Genomic DNA, 19481 nt, shown 5'->3' with positions numbered 1-19481 from the left:
GAAATCCTCCTCCATCTGTTCCACCAACCGCGTTAAATTTAACCTGTGCAATGTGCCCCAATTCTTAGCTATCTGGATCCCCAGGTAACGAAAGTCCCTTGTTACCTTCCTCAGCGGTAGGTCCTCTATTTCTCTACTCTGTTCCCCTGGATGCACCACAAACAACTCACTTTTCCCCATGTTCAATTTATACCCTGAAAAATCCCCAAACTCTCAAGTATCCGCATTATTTCTGGCATCCCCTCCGCCGGGTCTGCCACATATATTAACAAATCGTCTGCATACAAAGATACCCGGTGTTCTTCTCCTCCTCTAAGTACTCCCCTCCACTTCTTGGAACCCCTCAATGCTATCGCCAGGGGCTCAATCGCCAGTGCAAACAATAATGGGGACAGAGGGCATCCCTGCCTTGTCCCTCTATGGAGCCGAAAATATGCAGATCCCCGTCCATTCGTGACCACGCTCGCCATCGGGGCCCTATACAACAGCTGCACCCATCTAACATACCCCTCTCCAAAACCAAATCTCCTCAACACCTCCCACAAATAATCCCACTCCACTCTATCAAATGCTTTCTCGGCATCCATCGCCACTACTATCTCCGTTTCCCCCTCTGGTGGGGGCATCATCATTACCCCTAACAGCCTCCGTATATTCGTGTTCAGCTGTCTCCCCTTCACAAACCCAGTTTGGTCCTCGTGGACCACCCCCGGGACACATTCCTCTATTCTCATTGCCATTACCTTGGCCAGGATCTTGGCATCTACATTTAGGAGGGAAATAGGTCTATAGGACCCGCATTGTAGCGGGTCCTTTTCCTTCTTTAAGAGAAGCGATATCGTTGCTTCAGACATAGTCGGGGGCAGTTGTCCCCTTTCCTTTGCCTCATTAAAGGACCTCGTCAATACCGGGGCGAGCAAGTCCACATATTTTCTATAGAATTCGACTGGGAATCCATCCGGTCCCGGGGCCTTTCCCGCCTGCATGCTCCTAATTCCTTTCACCACTTCTTCTACCTCGATCTGTGCTCCCAGTCCCACCCTTTCCTGCTCTTCCACCTTGGGAAATTCCAGCCGATCCAAGAAGCCCATCATTCTCTCCCTCCCATCCAGGGGTTGAGTTTCATATAATTTTTTATAAAATGTCTTGAACACTCCATTCACTCTCTCCGCTCCCCGCTCCATCTCTCCTTCCTCATCCCTCACTCCCCCTATTTCCCTCGCTGCTCCCCTTTTCCTCAATTGGTGTGCCAGCAACCTGCTCGCCTTCTCCCCATATTCGTACTGTACACCCTGTGCCTTCCTCCATTGTGCCTCTGCAGTGCCCGTAGTCAGCAAGTCAAATTCTACATGTAGCCTTTGCCTTTCCCTGTACAGTCCCTCCTCCGGTGCTTCCGCATATTGTCTGTCCACCCTCAAAAGTTCTTGCAGCAACCGCTCCCGTTCCTTACTCTCCTGCTTCCCTTTATATGCCCTTATTGATATGAGCTCCCCTCTAACCACCGCCTTCAGCGCCTCCCAGACCACTCCCACCTGGACCTCCCCATTATCATTGAGTTCCAAGTACTTTTCAATGCACCCCCTCACCCTTAGACACACCCCCTCATCTGCCATTAGTCCCATGTCCATTCTCCAGGGTGGGCGCCCTCCTGTTTCCTCCCCTGTCTCCAAGTCCATCCAGTGTGGAGCGTGATCCGAAATGGCTATAGCCGTATACTCCGTTCCCCTCACCTTCGGGATCAACGCCCTTCCCAGCACAAAAAAGTCTATTTGCGAGTAGACTTTATGGACATAGGAGAAAAACGAGAACTCCTTACTCCTAGGTCTGCTAAATCTCCATGGGTCTACACCTCCCATCTGCTCCATAAAATCTTTAAGTATCTTGGCTGCTGCCGGCCTCCTTCCAGTCCTGGACTTCGACCTATCCAGCCCTGGTTCCAACACCGTATTAAAATCTCCCCCCATTATCAGCTTTCCCATCTCTAGGTCCGGAATGCGTCATAGCATCCATCTCATAAAATTGGCATCATCCCAGTTCGGGGCATATACGTTTACCAAAACCACCGTCTCCCCCTGTAGTTTGCCACTCACCATCACGTATCTATCCCCGTTATCCGCCACTATAGTCTTTGCCTCGAACATTACCCGCTTCCCCACTAATATAGCCACCCCCCTGTTTTTCGCATCTAGCCCCGAATGGAACACCTGCCCCACCCATCCTTTGCGTAGCCTAACCTGTTCTATCAGTTTCAGGTGCGTTTCCTGTAACATAACCACATCTGCCTTAAGTTTCTTAAGGTGTGCGAGTACCCGTGCCCTCTTTATCGGCCCGTTCAGCCCTCTCACGTTCCACGTGACCAGCCGGGTTGGGGGGCTTCCTACCCCCCCGCCCCCCCTTGTCGATTAGCCATCCCCTTTTTCCAGCTCCTCACCCGGTTCCCACGCAGCTGTATCTCCCCCCGGCGGTGCCCCCCCGCCCATCCCCTCCCATACCAGCTCCCCCCTCTCCCCAGCAGCAGCAACCCAGTAATTCCCCCCTCTTCCCCCCCCCGCTAGATCCCCCGCTAGCATAATTACTCCCCCCATGTTGCTCCCAGAAGTCAGCAAACTCTGGCCGACCTCGGCTTCCCCCCGTGTCCTCGGCTCGCACCATGCGACGCCCCCTCCTTCCTGCTTCTCTATTCCCGCCATGATTATCATAGCGCGGGAACCAAGCCCGCGCTTCTCCCTTGGCCCCGCCCCCAATGGCCAACGCCCCATCTCCTCCACCTCCCCTCCTCCCCCCATCACCACCTGTGGAAGAGAGAAAAGTTACCACATCGCAGGATTAGTACATAAAACTCCTCTTTCCCCCCTTTTTAACCCCCCTCTTCGCCCCCCATATTCGCCCCACCACTTTGTTCAAACGTTCTTTTTAATAACCCGCTCATTCCAGTTTTTCTTCCACAATAAAAGTCCACGCTTCATCCGCCGTCTCAAAGAAGTGGTGCCTCCCTCGATATGTGACCCACAGTCTTGCCGGTTGCAGCATTCCAAATTTTATCTTCTTTTCATGCAGCACCGCCTTGGCCCGATTAAAGCCCGCCCTCCTTCTCGCTACCTCCGCACTCCAGTCTTGATAAACGCGGATCACCGCGTTCTCCCATTTACTGCTCCGAGTTTTCTTTGCCCATCTAAGGACCATTTCTCTATCCTTAAAATGGAGGAATCTCACCACTATGGCTCTGGGAATTTCTCCTGCTCTCGGTCCTCGCGCCATCACTCGGTATGCTCCCTCCACCTCCAACGGACCCGCCGGGGCCTCCACTCCCAATAAAGTGTGCAGCATCATGCTCACATATGCCCCGACGTCCGCTCCCTCCGCACCTTCAGGAAGACCAAGAATCCTCAGGTTGTTCCTCCTTGCGTTGTTCTCCAGTGCCTCCAACCTTTCCACACATCGTTTCTGATGTGCCTCATGCATCTCCGTCTTCACCACCAGGCCCTGTATGTCGTCCTCATTCTCGGCTGCCTTTGTCTTCACGACCCGAAGCTCCCGCTCCTGGGTCTTTTGTTCCTCCTTTAGCCCTTCGATCGCCTGTAGTATCGGGGCCAACAGCTCTTTCTTCATTTCCTTTTTGAGCTCTTCCACACAGCATTTCAAGAACTCTTGTTGTTCAGGGCCCCATGTTAAACTGCCACCTTCCGACGCCATCTTGGTTTTTGCTTGCCTTCCTTGCCGCTGTTCTAAAGGATCCACTGCAATCCGGCCACTTTCTCCTCCTTTTTCCATCCGTATCCAGGGGGGATTCCCTTCTGGTTTACCGCACAGTGTTTTTAGCCGTCAAAATTGCCTTTGGGGCTCCTATCAAGAGCCCAAAAGTCCGTTTCACCGGGAGCTGCCGAAACGTGCGACTCAGCTGGTCATCGCCGCACCCGGAAGTCCTATTATTTTATAATGACAGAAGATCTGCCTCTTTTTCATGTATTTTGTGAAAGTTTATTTTAAATGTCCCTGTGCCTTTTTAAGAGTGAGCGGTTAAAAAGGAAGTGAACATTGCTGTAAGAACTCTATGTATTATCCAATCTAAAGACAAAGGAATGGTTACTTGCTCATCTCTGGTATGGCAATCCCTTCAAGTTTCAACATTATCTACTATAACTGCCACCAGATGAAGATCAAACACAAAAGGAATGTGGGCCGTCAACATTTGTTTGATAGATGACCACAGATATATTCTACTTTCCAAATTGGGATGTCAAGACGAAAGGAGTCCACATCAAATAGAGAATGTGGGAGTAGGGAAACCAAGATGTTCAACCACTAAGTGTCATTCTATTGAACAGATCCGTCCTCCACAAAATGCTGTGGCTATTGATAATTTGAACTGCAGACAGAAAATTTTGACATTAATACTCACCACGTCAGGCAACATTCTGAGGAGAAAGAAACAGTTATAAAAAAAAACATATATATATATATTTATTCAAGTTTTTCAACAAATTTTCAACACAACCCCCCTCCCCCAATAAAAAGAAAGCAACAAGAACACAACAAGCAGAAATTATACATTGGATTTCCCCCATATACAGTAACCCCCCATATAACAGTAAAAAGCACAAATAGGGGGGAAAAAAACACCTTAACCCAAACGCCACCCCAAGAGAACCACCCCCCCCCCCAACCACTGGGCTGCTGCTGCTGCTGACCTCCTCCTAACACTCCGCGATATAGTCTAGGAACGGTTGCCACCGCCCGAGGAACCCTTGAACAGACCCTCGCAAGGCAAACTTTATCCTCTCCAGCTTGATGAACCCTGCCATGTCATTGATCCAAGCTTCCACACTAGGGGGCTTCGCATCCTTCCATAGTAGCAAAATCCTCCGCCGGGCTACCAGGAACGCAAAGGCCAGAATACCGGCCTCTTTCGCTTCCTGCACTCCCGGCTCATCCGATACCCCAAATAATGCTAATCCCCAGCTTGGCTTGACCCAGGCATTCACCACCTTGGACATAGTCCTCGCAAAACCCCTCCAAAACCCATCCAGTGCCGGGCACGACCAGAACATATGGACGTGATTTGCCGGGCTCCCCGAGCACCTCCCACATCTGTCCTCCACTCCAAAGAACCTACTCAACCTCGCCCCTGGCATATGCGCTCTGTGAGTAACCTTGAACTGTATTAGGCTGAGCCTGGTGCAAGAGGAGGAAGAATTAACCCTACTCAGGGCATCAGCCCACAGACCCTCATCTATCTCCTCCCCAAGCTCCTCCTCCCACTTGCCCTTTAACTCCTCCACCGAGGCCTCCTCCTCTTCCTGCAGCTCCTGATAAATCGCCGAATCCTTGCCTTCTCCAACCCATACACCTGGAATCACCCTGTCCTGAATCCCACGTGCCAGAAGCAGCGGGAATTCCCTCACCTGCCGCCTCACAAATGCCCTCACTTACATGTACCTGAAAGCGTTTCCCGGGGGTAGCCCAAACTTCTCCTCCAGCGCCCCTAGGCTCGCAAACGTCCCATCAATGAACAGGTCCCCCATTCTTCTAATCCCTGCCCGATGCCAGCTCCGAAACCCCCCATCCATCCTTCCCGGGACAAACCGCTGGTTCTCCCGAATCAGGGACCAAACCGAGGCCCCCACCTCGCCCCTGTGTCGCCTCCACTGCCCCCAGATCTTCAGCGTCGCCGCCACCACCGGACCCGTGGTGTACCTTGTCGGCGAGAGCGGCAGCGGTGCCATCACCAGCACCCTCAGACTCGTGTCCACACAGGACGCCATCTCTAACCTCTTCCACGCCGCCCTCTCTCCCTCCATTACCCACTTACGGATCATCACCACATTGGCTGCCCAATAAAAGCCACACAAATTCGGCAGCGCCAGCACGCCCCCTGTCCCTGCTACGCTCCAGAAACACCCTCTTCACCCTCGGGGTCTTATTCGCCCACACAAATGCCATGATGCTCAGGCTTAACCATTTGAAAAAGGCCTTTGGGATCAAAATGGGAAGGCACTGAAACACAAAGAGAAACCTCGGAAGGACCATCATTTTTACCGACTGTACCCTACCCGCCAGTGAGAGTGGCAGCATATCCCACCTTTTAAAATCCTCCTCCATCTGCTCCACCAACCGTGTCAAATTAAGCTTGTGCAGGGCCCCCCAACTCCTAGCTACTTGGATCCCCAGGTACCGAAAGCTCCTTTCCGCCCTCTTCAGCGTTAACTTGTCTCTCCTGAGGTTCAGTGAATCCTCGGTGTTGACTCTGTGCCGGCTTTTGAAAATATACCTTGTCAAATGTCACCCATTGTGAGGAAAGTAAAAGTGGGAGTTTTTGTCCTGGTATCACGTCTGCCCACTGGGTCACTCTGTATTGCACAAAAGAGTTCAGGCTGAACAATACCGGCTTCCAGCACTGAAGAGATTGGGTCCCAGAACAGGGTTAAAAAGATACAACTTGCATCAATATAATGTCTTTGGCATCTTCAACTATCTCAAGATGCTTATCAGAGTCACATAACTAGATGTTACTTTGGTCAAAGACAAAATCCAATGAATGCAGATGATGGAAATCTAAATAAGTACAGAAAATGTGAGAAATACTCAGCACGTTGAGCAGTATTTTCAGAGAGAGAAACAAAGTTGGCATTTCAGGTCAGTGACGTTGTTAGAGCTGGTGAAAGGTCTTCCACATGAAATGTTAACTTGGCTTGGTCACTTCGGTAGGTTTTCAGGAGCGTGTTACAGAAGGAGGGGGGTGTAGAGGCACAGAGAAATTTGAGCGGAGGAAGGGGGGTTACAAACCTCAGTTGATGCAAGGTCACCAACGGTGGAACAATTAAAATCTGAGTTTACAACTTTTCAACTTGTCCGTAACAAGCTTCCAGATTTGAGTTTTGGCAAGAGATGTAGAGGGGGACGCAAGGAAGAACTTTTTTGCACAGAGAGAGGCAGCGATCGAGATCTCACTACCTCTGAGGTTGACGGGTGTGGAAAGAATCAATGATTTCAAAAGGAGATCAGAAGGGCACTGCTCCAGTGAAGCACCTTGGGGTGTTTTACGATGTTAAAGACACTGTATGAATGCAAGTTGCTGTTGTATTTTTTTGGACAAGCAATGACTTTCAGGGATATAGGGATAGAGCGGGTGAATGGGATTGACTAGAATGCACTGTGGAGAGCTGGTGTAGTTTCAATAGGCCAAATGGACTTCTTCAAAATAGTGTAGATGGGCTTTAGAGTGGTTTCACAGGTCGGCGCAACATCGAGGGCCGAAGGGCCTGTACTGCGCTGTAATGTTCTATGTTCTATCCCCCTTCCCTGGTCCCCTGAGTGCACCACAAAGAGCTCACTCTTCCCTACGTTGAGTTTGTACCCCGAAAAGTCCCCAAACTCCCTAAGGATCCGCAAGACCTCCGCCATCCCCTCCACTGGATCCGCAACATACAACATGTCATCGGTATACAACGACACCCAGTGTTCCTCTCCCCCCTGAACCAATCCCCTCCATTTCCTGGACTCCCTCAGTGCCATGGCCAGTGGCTCAATTGCCAGTGCAAACAACAAGGGGGATAAGGGGCACCCCTGTCTCGTCCCCCGGGACAGCCGCAAGTACTCCGACCTCCGTGGTTCGTAGCCACACTCGCCACCGGGGCTCTATATAGCAGTCTGACCCAACTGATGAACCCCTCCCCGAACCCAAACCTCCGCAACACTTCCCAAAGATACTCCCACTCTACCCGATCAAAGGCCTTCTCCGCGTCCATAGCTGCCACTACCTCCGCTTCCCCCTCCACCGAGGGCATCATAATCACATTGAGGAGCCTCCGCACATTTGTATTTAGCTGCCTACCCTTCACAAATCCCGTCTGGTCCTCATGAATCACCCCCAGGACACAATCCTCAATTCTCATAGCCAGCACCTTCGCCAGCAACTTAGCGTCAACATTGAGGAGCGAGATCGGTCTATACGACCCACATTGCAGTGGATCCTTGTCCCGCTTCAAGATCAAACAAATCAGCGCCCTGGACATTGTCGGGGGCAAGATCCCCTCCTCCCTCATCTTATTAAAAGTCCTTATTAGCAACGGGCCCAGCAGGTCCACGTATTTCCCATAAAATTCAACCGGGAACCCATCCGGCCCCGGGGCCTTCTCCGCCTGCATGTTCCCCAATCCTTTAACCAGCTCCTCTAGCCCAATTGGCGCCCCCAAACCAGCCACCTGCTCCTCCTCCACCCCCGGGACCCTCAGCTGATCTAGAAATCGTCGAATCCCCTCCTCCCCGCTGGGGGCTCAGACCTGTACAGAACCCCATAGAAGTCCCTAAATACCTCGTTTATTCTCACCACACTCCGCACCGTATTCCTCCCTCTATCCCTAACTCCACCAATCTCCCTCGCTGCCTCCCTCTTACGAAGCTGATGTGCCAGCATCCGACTCGCCTTCTCCCCATACTCATAAATCGCCCCCTGCGCTTTCCTCCACTGTGCCTCTCCTTTCCCCGTGGTCATCAGGTCGAATTCCGTCTGGAGGTTCCGTCGCTCCTTAAGTAGCCCCTTCTCGGGGGCCTCTGCATAACTCCTGTCCACCCTTAGAATCTCCCCCACCAACCTCTCCCTCTCCCTCCTCTCTCTCTTCTCCCTGTGGGCGCTAATGGAGATTAGCTCTCCCCTGACCACCGCCTTCAACGCCTCCCAGATTACCCCCACCTGCACCTCCCCGTTGTCATTGGCCTCCAAGTATCTTTCAATACACCGCCGCACCCGCCCGCACACCCCCTCACCGCCAACAGTCCCGCATCAAGGTCCCTCTCCTCCCCCAACTCCAGCTCCACCCAATGCGGGGCGTGGTCCGTGATGGCTATGGCCGAATATTCCGTTCCCTCCACTTCGGGATTAGCGCCCTACTCAAAATGAAAAAATCTATCCGTGAGTAGGCTCTATGGACATGGGAAAAGAAGGAAAATTCCGTGGCCTGCGGGCTGGTAAACCTCCATGGATCCACTCCCCCCATCTGGTCCATAAACCCCCTGAGCACCCTGGCCGCAGCCGGCCTCTTACGCGTCCTGGACCTAGAACGGTCCAGTGCTGGGACCAGCACCTTGTTAAAGTCCCCCCCCCCCATTAAGGGCAGCACGGAAGCATAGTGGTTAGCACAATTGCTTCACAGCTCCAGGGTCCCAGGTTCGATTCCGGCTTGGGTCACCGTCTGTGCGGAGTCTGCACATCCTCCCCGTGTGTGCATGGGTTTCCTCCGGGTGCTCCGGTTTCCTCCCACAGTCCAAAGATGTGCAGGTTAGGTGGATTGGCCATGACGAATAGCCCTTAGTGTCCAAAATTGCCCTTAGTGTTGGGTGGGGTTACTGGGTTATGGGGATAGGGTGGAGGTGTTGACCTTGGGTAGGGTGCTCTTTCCAAGAGCCGGTGCAGACTCGATGGGCCGAATGGCCTCCTTCTGCACTGTAAATTCTACGATAAATTCTATGATAAATTCTATGATTATCAAGCTTCCTGCCTCCAGATCCGGAATCCGACCCAGCATGCGTTTCATAAATCCGGCATCACCCCAATTCGGGGCATATACGTTCACCAGGCCCACCCGCACCCCCTGCAACCTACCACCCACCATCACATATCGACCTCCATTATCCGCTACAATATTCAGTGCCTCGAACGGCACCCGCTTCCCCACCTGTATTGCAACCCCTCTGTTCTTCGCATCCAGCCCTGAATGAAAGACCTGGCCTACCCATCCCTTTCTCAGCCTAACCTGGTCTGCCACCTTCAGATGTGTCTCCTGGAGCATAACCACGTCTGCCTTCAGTACCTTTAAGTGCGCGAACACCTGGGCCCTCTTGACCGGCCCGTTCAGGCCCGTCACATTCCAAGTTATCAGCCGGATCAGGGGGCTACTCGCCCCCCACCCCCACCCCCCCTGCCGACTAGCCATCTCCTTTTCTAGGCCAGCCACGTGCACGCGCCTCCCGCACACTCCAGTCCCCCAGGCGGCGGACCCCTGCCTCAACCACCTTTCCTACTTCCAGCTCCCCTTTGGCCAATGCAGCAGCAACCCAGTTCCCCCCCTCCCCCCCGCTAGATTCTCATCTAGCCATTTTGCTCCCCCCATGACACTCCCGTAAGTCAGCTGACTCCTGCTGACCCTGGCCTCTCCCGCCATTCCATCGACCCCCCAGTGTGAGAATCCCCCCACCCCTTGGCAGTCAGTGTGCGCTCTTCTCCAGCACTGCCCTTCCCCCTCGGCCCCGCCCCCATCCTTCCCTAGCGTGTTAAAAAGCCCGCGCTTTCTGTCTGAGCTGGCCCCGCCCCCTCTGGCGCAGCTCCTTTTTGCGGCCTTACCCCAACTCCCCATCCCCGGGCCTCCACCCACCCTCTTCCTCCGCGGGCCCTGCCCCTCCAACACCGACGCCCACACTCTCCCACAGCCCCTACATGAAATCCATTCACCCATCCCCACCCAGCATCAAAACAAAATGAACATTCCCCAAACGCAGTAAACACAGCAAACACAGTAAACATCCCCCCACGACAAACCCTCAGTTTGAGTCCAACTTTTCAGCCTGGATAAAGTTCCATGCCTCATCAGGCGTTTCAAAATAGTGGTGCCGATCTTGGAACATGACCCACAATCGTGCTGGCTGCAACATCCCGAACTTCACCCCCTTCTGATGGAGAACCGCCTTAGCCCGGTTAAAACTAGCTCCCTTCTTAGCCACCTCCGCACTCCAGTCCTGGTAAATACGGATCTCCCTGTTCTCCCACCTGCTGCTCCGTTCTTTTTTGGCCCATCTCAGGACACATTCTCTGTCCATAAAGTGGTGGAACCTCACCACTACAGCCCTTGGCAGCTCGTTGGCTTTGGATCTCCTTGCCAGGACCCGATGAGCCCCATCCAGCTCCAGGGGTCTCGGGAAAGCTCCCGTACCCATCAGCGAATTGAGCATCGTGCTCATATATGCCCCGGCATCGGGCCCCTCCACTCCTTCGGGGAGACCCAGAACCCGAAGATTCTTCCTCCTCGACCTATTCTACAGGTCCTCAAATTTTTCCTGCCACCTCTTGTGAAGCGACTTGTGCGCCTCCACCTTCACCGGCAGGCCCAAGACCTCGTCCTCGTTCTCCGTGGCTTTTTGCCGCACCTCCTGGATCGCCGCCCCTTGGGCCTTCTGGGTCTCCACAAGCTTCTCAATCGCTGCCTTCATTGGCGCCAGCATTTCTGTCTTCAGCTCCGCAAAGCAGCGTTAAGGAATTCCTGCTGCTCCTGCGACCACTGCGCCCATGCTGCTTGGTCTCCGCCTGCCGCCGTCTTGCTTTTCCTCCCTCGCACTTTCCGCTGCACCAGGATCACTTTTTTGACCGCTCCACTGCTGGTCCAATCCATATAATGTCGGGGGAACCTTGCTGTCACCTTCCCACACTGGGAGCCGTCGAACAATTGCCGTTGGGGCCCCTCTGAAGAGCCCAAAAGTCCGTTCCCGGCAGGAGCTGCCGAACGTGCGACCTACCTAGGCATAGCCGCAACCGGAAGTCCTGGAGAAAGAAACAGTTAATGTTTCAGGCCTGTGACCTTTGGGCAGAACTGTCCTTTTTCCAAGTAACAACTGAAAATGCTGGAAAAGCTTAGCAGATCTGGCAGCATCTGTAGAGTTAATGTTAATGTGTCCTTTTTCTACTTTGTGGGATTAAAATAAGGAAAGTAATAAATATGTTCCCAACATTACGGTTTACTTCTGGTCTTGGGGCTCTCCAACTACATCTCTGACCACCCCAGTATCTCATCGCCGACCACCCTATGCCCTCACCCCCTTAAATTCCATCCTACCCCCTCACTCACCTGCCTGCCATTCCATTATATTTCCAGCGTTTTCTAGTTTTATTTCAGACTTTCCTTGGGTGTTTAGGGTTTTAGAATAATTTCAGAGTCAGGTTCAATATGACCTCCAATATGGTGGTGGATGGGGGGATAGTCGGGAGGGTTCAGGAGGCTGAGACACCTTGTAATAGGCAGACACAAAGTGCTTCAGTTTGGCACTGCCTGCGTTATAACTCCCATGCAGTCATACCATGTTTAAACAGTGATTAGGGATCGTTACCCCCCTTCTAACCTTACACAGCGTTATTTCAAATGCTTTAAGAAAGTTGCAACATAGGAACCATACTGATAGATAAGGTATAAAAACATATTTATATCTTTGACATTTATATAGATCACTATTTATTGTGTTGCATGGGAACAGGCATCGGTGGTGGTGGAAATTGATCCCTGAAACGACATCAAGTCTTAATTTTCAGCCAGTGCAAATGTGGACAATTCCATTTCGATTCTTCCCCTCACTTCAGAGTTTGTCAAAAGTGTAGTTTCTTTTTTCAGGTATAAACTGTCAAACCCATGGAGCTAATATTTCATGAATACTATTTAAAATAGCTGACCTTTTCTAGCCCTCAGGTCCCCGTCCTGATCCTTTGGTTTTATTCCTTTCCATCACTTTCCAGTTGCTGAAACAAATCATGGTGACTGGAGACATGCAAATTCCCAGGATCGGAGAGCCTAAGGGGAGGGTTGGGTTCTGAAGGGCAGCCAGGAAGGAACAAAGCAGGGGGAGGGTTGGGTGGGTGTCCCCAGTGCACCCACAGATTGTTGAGCCCTGTCTTCTATCCTACCTTTTCAAAGACATGAGGTGGGATTCTGCAATTGTTCCTGCTGGCGGGATCTTGTGGTCCTGCTGACAGTGACCCCCTGCCGTGGGTTTCCCTGCGGTGGAAGTTGGGAAGCCACGTTGACAGCGGTGGAATTACGTGATCCTGCCCCCGGCCAATGGAGGGCCACCACAAATCATGCCAGGGTCGTGCAGAAAATCCCGCCCATTGTTTCAAAATTCTGGCCTGCCTGGCACTGCACAGTGATTTATTGGCACTGGAGGTGTAACTGAGGCCCCCAATTGCCACTTTATTGTGCTGTTAGGAGCCTCAACAGGCTTAAAGACAGGCATCCTCGTGGGCTCCTTACCCACCCCCTACACATTATTGGGAATAAGCCAGGTGTAGGCAGGAAGGAGGCATGCTGGACATCTGACATATTTAATATGACCCCCCTCCCCACCACATCATCCTTCCCAACCTCCCAACCCCCACCCCTACCAAAAAACCTATTGGGGTGCAATAAAATGCAGCGTTATGATTCCTGTGTTCTTATATCATGCCTGAGGCTGGAAAGAAATAGAGACAAAAGACAGGAGTCGTTTAACCCAGGTTGCTTTCTGTCTTCTGTGTGGAAACAAATGGTTATAGATTAGTTATCAGCTACTGTAGTTTGTAAGTATTTGAGCACAGTCACCAATTTTGCTGCTTTTTCTCCTTATGAACAAATAAGAAATTTTACATAAGGTTCAGAACTCTCGCTTAAGCACTTTTCCATAAGACCATAAGACATAGGAGTGGAAGTAAGGCCATTCGGCCCATCGAGTCCACTCCACCATTCAATCATGGCTGATTTCAACTCCATTTACCCGCTGTCTCTCCATAGCCCTTAATTCTTTGAGAAATCAAGAATTTATCAGCTTCTGTCTTAAAGACACTCAACGTCCCGGCCTCCACCGCCCTCTGTGGCAATGAATTCCACAGACCCACCACTCACTGCCTGAAGAAATTTCTCCTCATCTCTGTTCTAAAGTGACTCCCTTTTATTCTAAGGCTGTGCCCCCGGGTCCTAGTCTCCCCTGTTAATGGAAACAACTTCCCTACATCCACCCTATCTAAGCCATTCATTATCTTGTAAGTTTCTATTAGATCTCCCCTCAACCTCCTAAACTCCAATGAATATAATCCCAGGATCCTCAGACGTTCATCGTATGTTAGGCCTACCATTCCTGGGATCATCCGTGTGAATCTCCGCTGGACCCGCTCCAGTGCCAGTATGTCCTTCCTGAGGTGTGGGGCCCAAAATTGCTCACAGTATTCTAAATGGGGCTTAACTAATGCTTTATAAAGCTTCAGAAGTACATCCCTGCTTTTATATTCCAAGCCTCTTGAGATGAATGACAACATTGCATTTGCTTTCTTAATTACGGACTCAACCTGCAAGTTTACCTTTAGAGAATCCTAGACTAGGGCTCCCAAGTCCCTTTGCACTTCAGCATTATGAATTTAGTCACCGTTTAGAAAATAGTCCATGCCTCTATTCTTTTTTCCAAAGTGCAAGACCTCGCACTTGCCCACATTGAATTTCATCAGCCATTTCTTGGACCACTCTCCTAAACTATCTAAATCTTTCTGCAGCCTCCCCTCCTCCTCCATACTACCTGCCCCTCCACCTATCTTTGTATCATCGGCAAACTTAGCCAGAATGCCCCCAGTCCCGTCATCTAGATCGTTAATATATAAAGAGAACAGCTGTGGCCCCAACACTGAACTCTGCGGGACACCACTCGTCACCGGTTGCCATTCCGAAAAAGAACCTTTTATCCCAACTCTCTGCCTTCTGCCTGACAGCCAATCGTCAATCCATGTTAGTACCTTGCCTCGAATACCATGGGCCCTTATTTTACTCAGCAGTCTCCCGTGAGGCACCTTATCAAAGGCCTTTTGGAAGTCAAGATAGATAACATCCATTGGCTCTCCTTGGTCTAACCTATTTGTTATCTCTTCAAAGAACTCTAACAGGTTTGTCAGGCATGACCTCCCCTTACTAAATCCATGCTGACTTGTCCTAATCTGACCCTGCACTTCCAAGAATTTAGAAATCTCATCCTTAACAATGGATTCTAGAATCTTGCCAACAACCGAGGTTAGGCTAATTGGCCTATAATTTTCCATCTTTTTCCTTGTTCCCTTCTTGAACAGGGGGGTTACAACAGCGATTTTCCAATCCTCTGGGACTTTCCCTGACTCCAGTGACTTTTGAAAGATCATAACTAACGCCTCCACTATTTCTTCAGCTATCTCCTTTAGAACTCTAGGATGTAGCCCATCTGGGCCCGGGGATTTATCAATTTTTAGACCTCTTAGTTTCTCTAGCACTTTCTCCTTTGTGATGGCTACCATATTCAACTCTGCCCCCTGACTCTCCGGAATTGTTGGGATATTACTCATGTCTTCTACTGTGAAGACTGACGCAAAGTACTTATTTAGTTCCTCAGCTATTTCCTTGTCTCCCATCACAAAATTACCAGCGTCATTTTGGAGCGGCCCAATGTCAACTTTTGCCTCCCGTTTGTTTTTAATGTATTTAACGAAACTTTTACTATCATTCCTAATGTTACTGGCTAGCCTACCTTCATATTTGATCCTCTCTTTCCTTATTTCTCTCTTTGTTATCCTCTGTTTGTTTTTGTAGCCTTCCCAATCTTCTGACTTCCCACTACTCTTTGCCACATTATAGGCTTTCTCTTTTGCTTTGATGCATTCCCTAACTTCCTTTGTCAGCCATGGCTGCCTAATCCCCCCTCTGATGACCTTTCTTTTCTTTGGGATGAACCTCTGTACTGTGTCCTCAATTACTCCCAGAAACTCCTGCCATTGCTGTTCTACTGTCTTTCCCACTAGGCTCTGCTCCCAGTTGATTTTCATCAGTTCCTCCCTCATGCCCCTGTAGTTACCTTTATTTAACTGTAACACCTTTACATCTGATTCTACCTTCTTTCTTTCACATTGGAGATTGAATTCGACCATATTATGATCACTGCCTCCTAAGTGCTCCCTTACTTTAAGATCTTTAATCAAGTCTGGCTCATTACATAACACTAAGTCCAGAATGGCCTGTTCCCTCATGGACTCCATCACAAGCTGTTCCAAAAAGCCCTCCTGTAAACATTCAATGAGTTCCCTTTCCTTGGGTCCACTGGCAGCATTATTTACCCAGTCCACCTGCATATTGAAGTCCCCCATGATCACTGTGACCTTGCCTTTCTGACATGCACTTTCTATTTCGTGGTGCATTTTGTGCCCCCGGTCCTGACCACTGTTAGGAGGCCTGTACATAACTCCCATTATGTTTTTTTTGCCTTTGTGGTTCCTCAACTCTACCCACACAGACTCCACATCATCTGACCCTATGTCGTTTAGTGCTATTGATTTAATTTCATTCCTAATTAACAAGGCAGCCCCGCCCCCTCTGCCCACCTCTCTGTCTTTTCGATAGGTTGTGAATCCCTGGATGTTTAAATGCCAGTCCTGAACCCCCTGCAACCATGTCTCTGTGATGCCTACCACATCATACCTGCCAGTCACAATCTGGGCCACAAGATCATCTACCTTGTTCCGTACACTGCGCGCATTTAAATATAGCACCTTTAATTCTCCATTGACCGTCCCTTTTTGTTTTCTTAGTGTGGTGGACCTTGGTTTACTGAGCCTTTCCATACATTGTGTCATATTTTGTGGGATGGGGACAATCGTAACCACTCTTGAGTTTTGTCTGTTCGTGTTTTTTTGTATTCCTAAGCAGCTACGCTCCCCGCTGATTACTTCACCTCTTGGTTCCCTGACTTTCCCTTCCCCCCCCAATCTTAAGTTTAAAGTCCTCATGACCACCCTATTTACTCTTTTCGCCAGAACACTGGTCCCAGCTCGGTTCAGGTGGAGACCATTCCAACGGTATAGGTCCCCCCTATCCCAAAACTGATGCCAGTGTCCCATGAAAAGGAACCCCTCATTCCCACACCACTCTTTCAGCCACGTGTTAACTTCCCTTATTCTTGCCTCCCTATGCCAATTTGCATGTGGCTCGGGCAGTAATCCGGAGATTATGACCCTTGAGGACCTGTTTTTTAATTTGAATCCTAGCTCTTTATAATCTCTAAACAGGTCCTCTTTCCTAGACTTGCCTATGTTGTTGGTACCGACATGGACCACAACAACTGGATCCTCCCCCTCCCTCTCCAGTAACCTTTCAAGCCGGTCAGAGATGTCCCGCACCCTAGCACCGGGCAGGCAACATACCATGCGGGACTCTTTATCCTGCTCACAAAGGATACTATCTATCCCCCTGATAATAGAATCCCCTACAACTACAACTTGCCTATTTACTCCCTCCCCTTGAATGGCCTGCTGAACCATGGTGCCTTGGTCAGCTGACTCATCCTTCCTGCAACCCTGTTCGCCATCCACACAGGGAGCAAGTGCCTCATACCTGTTGGACAGAGTCAAGGGCTGAGGCTCCTGAGTTCCTGACTGCTGGTTCCCTTTACCTGCCTGACTTGCAGTCACACCCTGCTGTCCCTGGCCCCTGGCAGGATTTAAACTACTTACTCTGACAGGTGTGACTGCCTCCTGAAACACAGTGTCCAGGTAAGTCTCCCCCTCCCGGATGTGCCTCAGTGTTTGAAGCTCAGACTCCAGCTCATCAACTCTGAGCCAGAGCTCTTCGAGCAGCCAACACTTACTGCAGATGTGGTCGCTGCAGCTCGCAATGGGATCTGCCAGCTCCCACATCAAGCAGCTCAAGCACATCACCTGACCAGCCATCATTAATTAATTAATTAGTTTAATTTAAGTTTTTGGTGGGGGCAGCTTCAGCCAATCAGACACTAATCTACACTGCACTTTTAACTGAAAAACAGCACAATTAGATTAACCACTTACCTTTCCTGGTTACCTCACTGCACCAGACTACCAATTCTCACTGTCTGTATCTCTCTCACTCCGGTTGTGTCTCCTTGACCTGCTCAATGCTAATAGTATAATATTATAATAATATAATATGGCACTTACCTCACACCAATGGATCTTATTATTAGGTTAGAGGAGGAGAGTGGGTGGGAGACACTGCACGTGTAGTGTCTCGGGTTTCCTCTCCACCAGAATTTATTGGTTGGGGGGGGAGGGGCCTTCCCAGAAGTCGAACGTCCGGTTCCCGCCTTATATTAAAAAAAAACAGAAAAGAAGAACAGAAACGGGACTAGGTAAGTGTTTTTAAAGGAAAAACTTACCCCCCAGAAATCACTTGCGCACCGCTCCCGCCGAAATCTAAAGGCCTGCTCCTGTGAAGGCAAGTGTTTTTAAAGGAAAAACTTACCTCCCAGAAATCACTTGCGCACCGCTCCCTTTTCTATTTTCTATTAATTACTTTCTGCACTCTCCTCATTTCTTATTGCATTTTTCTGACATTTTCTTATTGTGTTGCATTATACATTCTTACCCTTTTTAGCAGTTTGGTCTTATCATTTCCACCCCCTCTTGATCTTGTTACTTCGTGACTTATTTCTGTTCCCTGGTCTGGGGATACCATTGTCTTTTTGGCCAGTCTAAACTCAAAATAATGAGGGGCTACTGAAAAATATTACATTAACGTCTTCTTGATTTTCTTCATGGAAAAGCTTGAGAAGCCCTCTCTTATTTTCTTGCCGATACATTTTGCAAAAAGCTATAGGAAGGTGTGTAATTGTGTTGGTTGTACACTGTGACAATAGCAAAACTAACACAATTTATTTTCCTTCCGAACAGTTAAGGGTTTGCCAAACACTTTATTTTCCCATGAAGGCAAGCACTTTGCGTCACTTTGGCCCATATGAACATTGTTCAAGCAGGTCACCTACACCTTGGCACACAAGCAACTTTAGCTGTTCAGTGGCACAATTACATTGAAAAGTGTGTGCCAAGCTGCAGCCAAGAGGCTTAGTTGGAAAAGCTGAAGAAGTTAGATTCCTCATCATCTGCCTGAGACAGGACTTTACAAGGAAGGTCGCAATCTTCCAAATTAATGCTTTTTCCTCACCATCTGATAGTTCATTGTTCACAAAGAAGTTGGTTCCTGCAGTCAGACCTCTGAAATGAAACAAAAACTCGCATAAGGATGAAATGTGGAATTAATAGATACCCTCCCGACAAACATTACTGTGACCTTTTTGTTTGAAAGGGATAGGGTCAGAGGCCAGTTTTTTAAAAATCCCTAGAGTTTTCCAATTTACTCCACATTAGGGCTGTACCCTCATTCTACCTGCACTCTCACACACTTAAGGCACAAATAGGCAGTAAAGGGAAGATATCATGTTCACGATATCAAAATGTAGACAGTACCATGCTCCTATGTGGCATTTGTTTCTAAATAGTTTCTAAACGTCATTGGCTTTGATTGAATTATATGAATAGATACAATTTACAACAACAATCTGCATTTTTATAGCACCTTTAAAATCCCAAGGCACTTCACAGGAGAGTAATCAGACAACAAGTGCACTGAACTGAAGAAGGAGAGCTTGCTTAAAGAGAAAGATGTTAAAGGACCATTTTAAAGAGGAGAGAAGAGGATTGTTCGGGAGTGAATTGCTGAGCTTAGGACCCAGTTAGTTGAAGCCAGGGTCACCAGGAAAGGCCGAAAGAAAGTTGGGGAGTTTGAGGAACTCAGAATTGCCAAAGGGTTGTAGGGTAGGTGGAGATTACAAAGATAGGGCAATGATACGGAGGGATTTGTAAACAAGGGTGGGAATTTTAAAATGAAATAAAGTAAGCTCTGGAATTCCCTTCCTACCTCTACCTCTTTGCCTACAAG

The 19481-nt window shown here is 49.6% G+C and overlaps 1 protein-coding gene across 4 annotated transcripts in view; it reads left to right on the top strand.

Moving 5' to 3' along the window:
* LOC140395437 (testis-expressed protein 47-like) overlaps positions 1–19481 on the top strand; it is an 83602-nt gene that overhangs the window by 16946 nt on the left and 47175 nt on the right. The gene's annotated exons all lie outside the window — the stretch shown is intronic.

The sequence above is a fragment of the Scyliorhinus torazame genome, chromosome 18 (genome assembly GCF_047496885.1).
Source record: "Scyliorhinus torazame isolate Kashiwa2021f chromosome 18, sScyTor2.1, whole genome shotgun sequence".
NCBI classification, from domain to species: domain Eukaryota; kingdom Metazoa; phylum Chordata; class Chondrichthyes; order Carcharhiniformes; family Scyliorhinidae; genus Scyliorhinus; species Scyliorhinus torazame.
The sequence above is the reverse complement of the archived record's forward strand: the minus strand, read 5'-3'. Positions and strand labels throughout refer to the sequence as shown.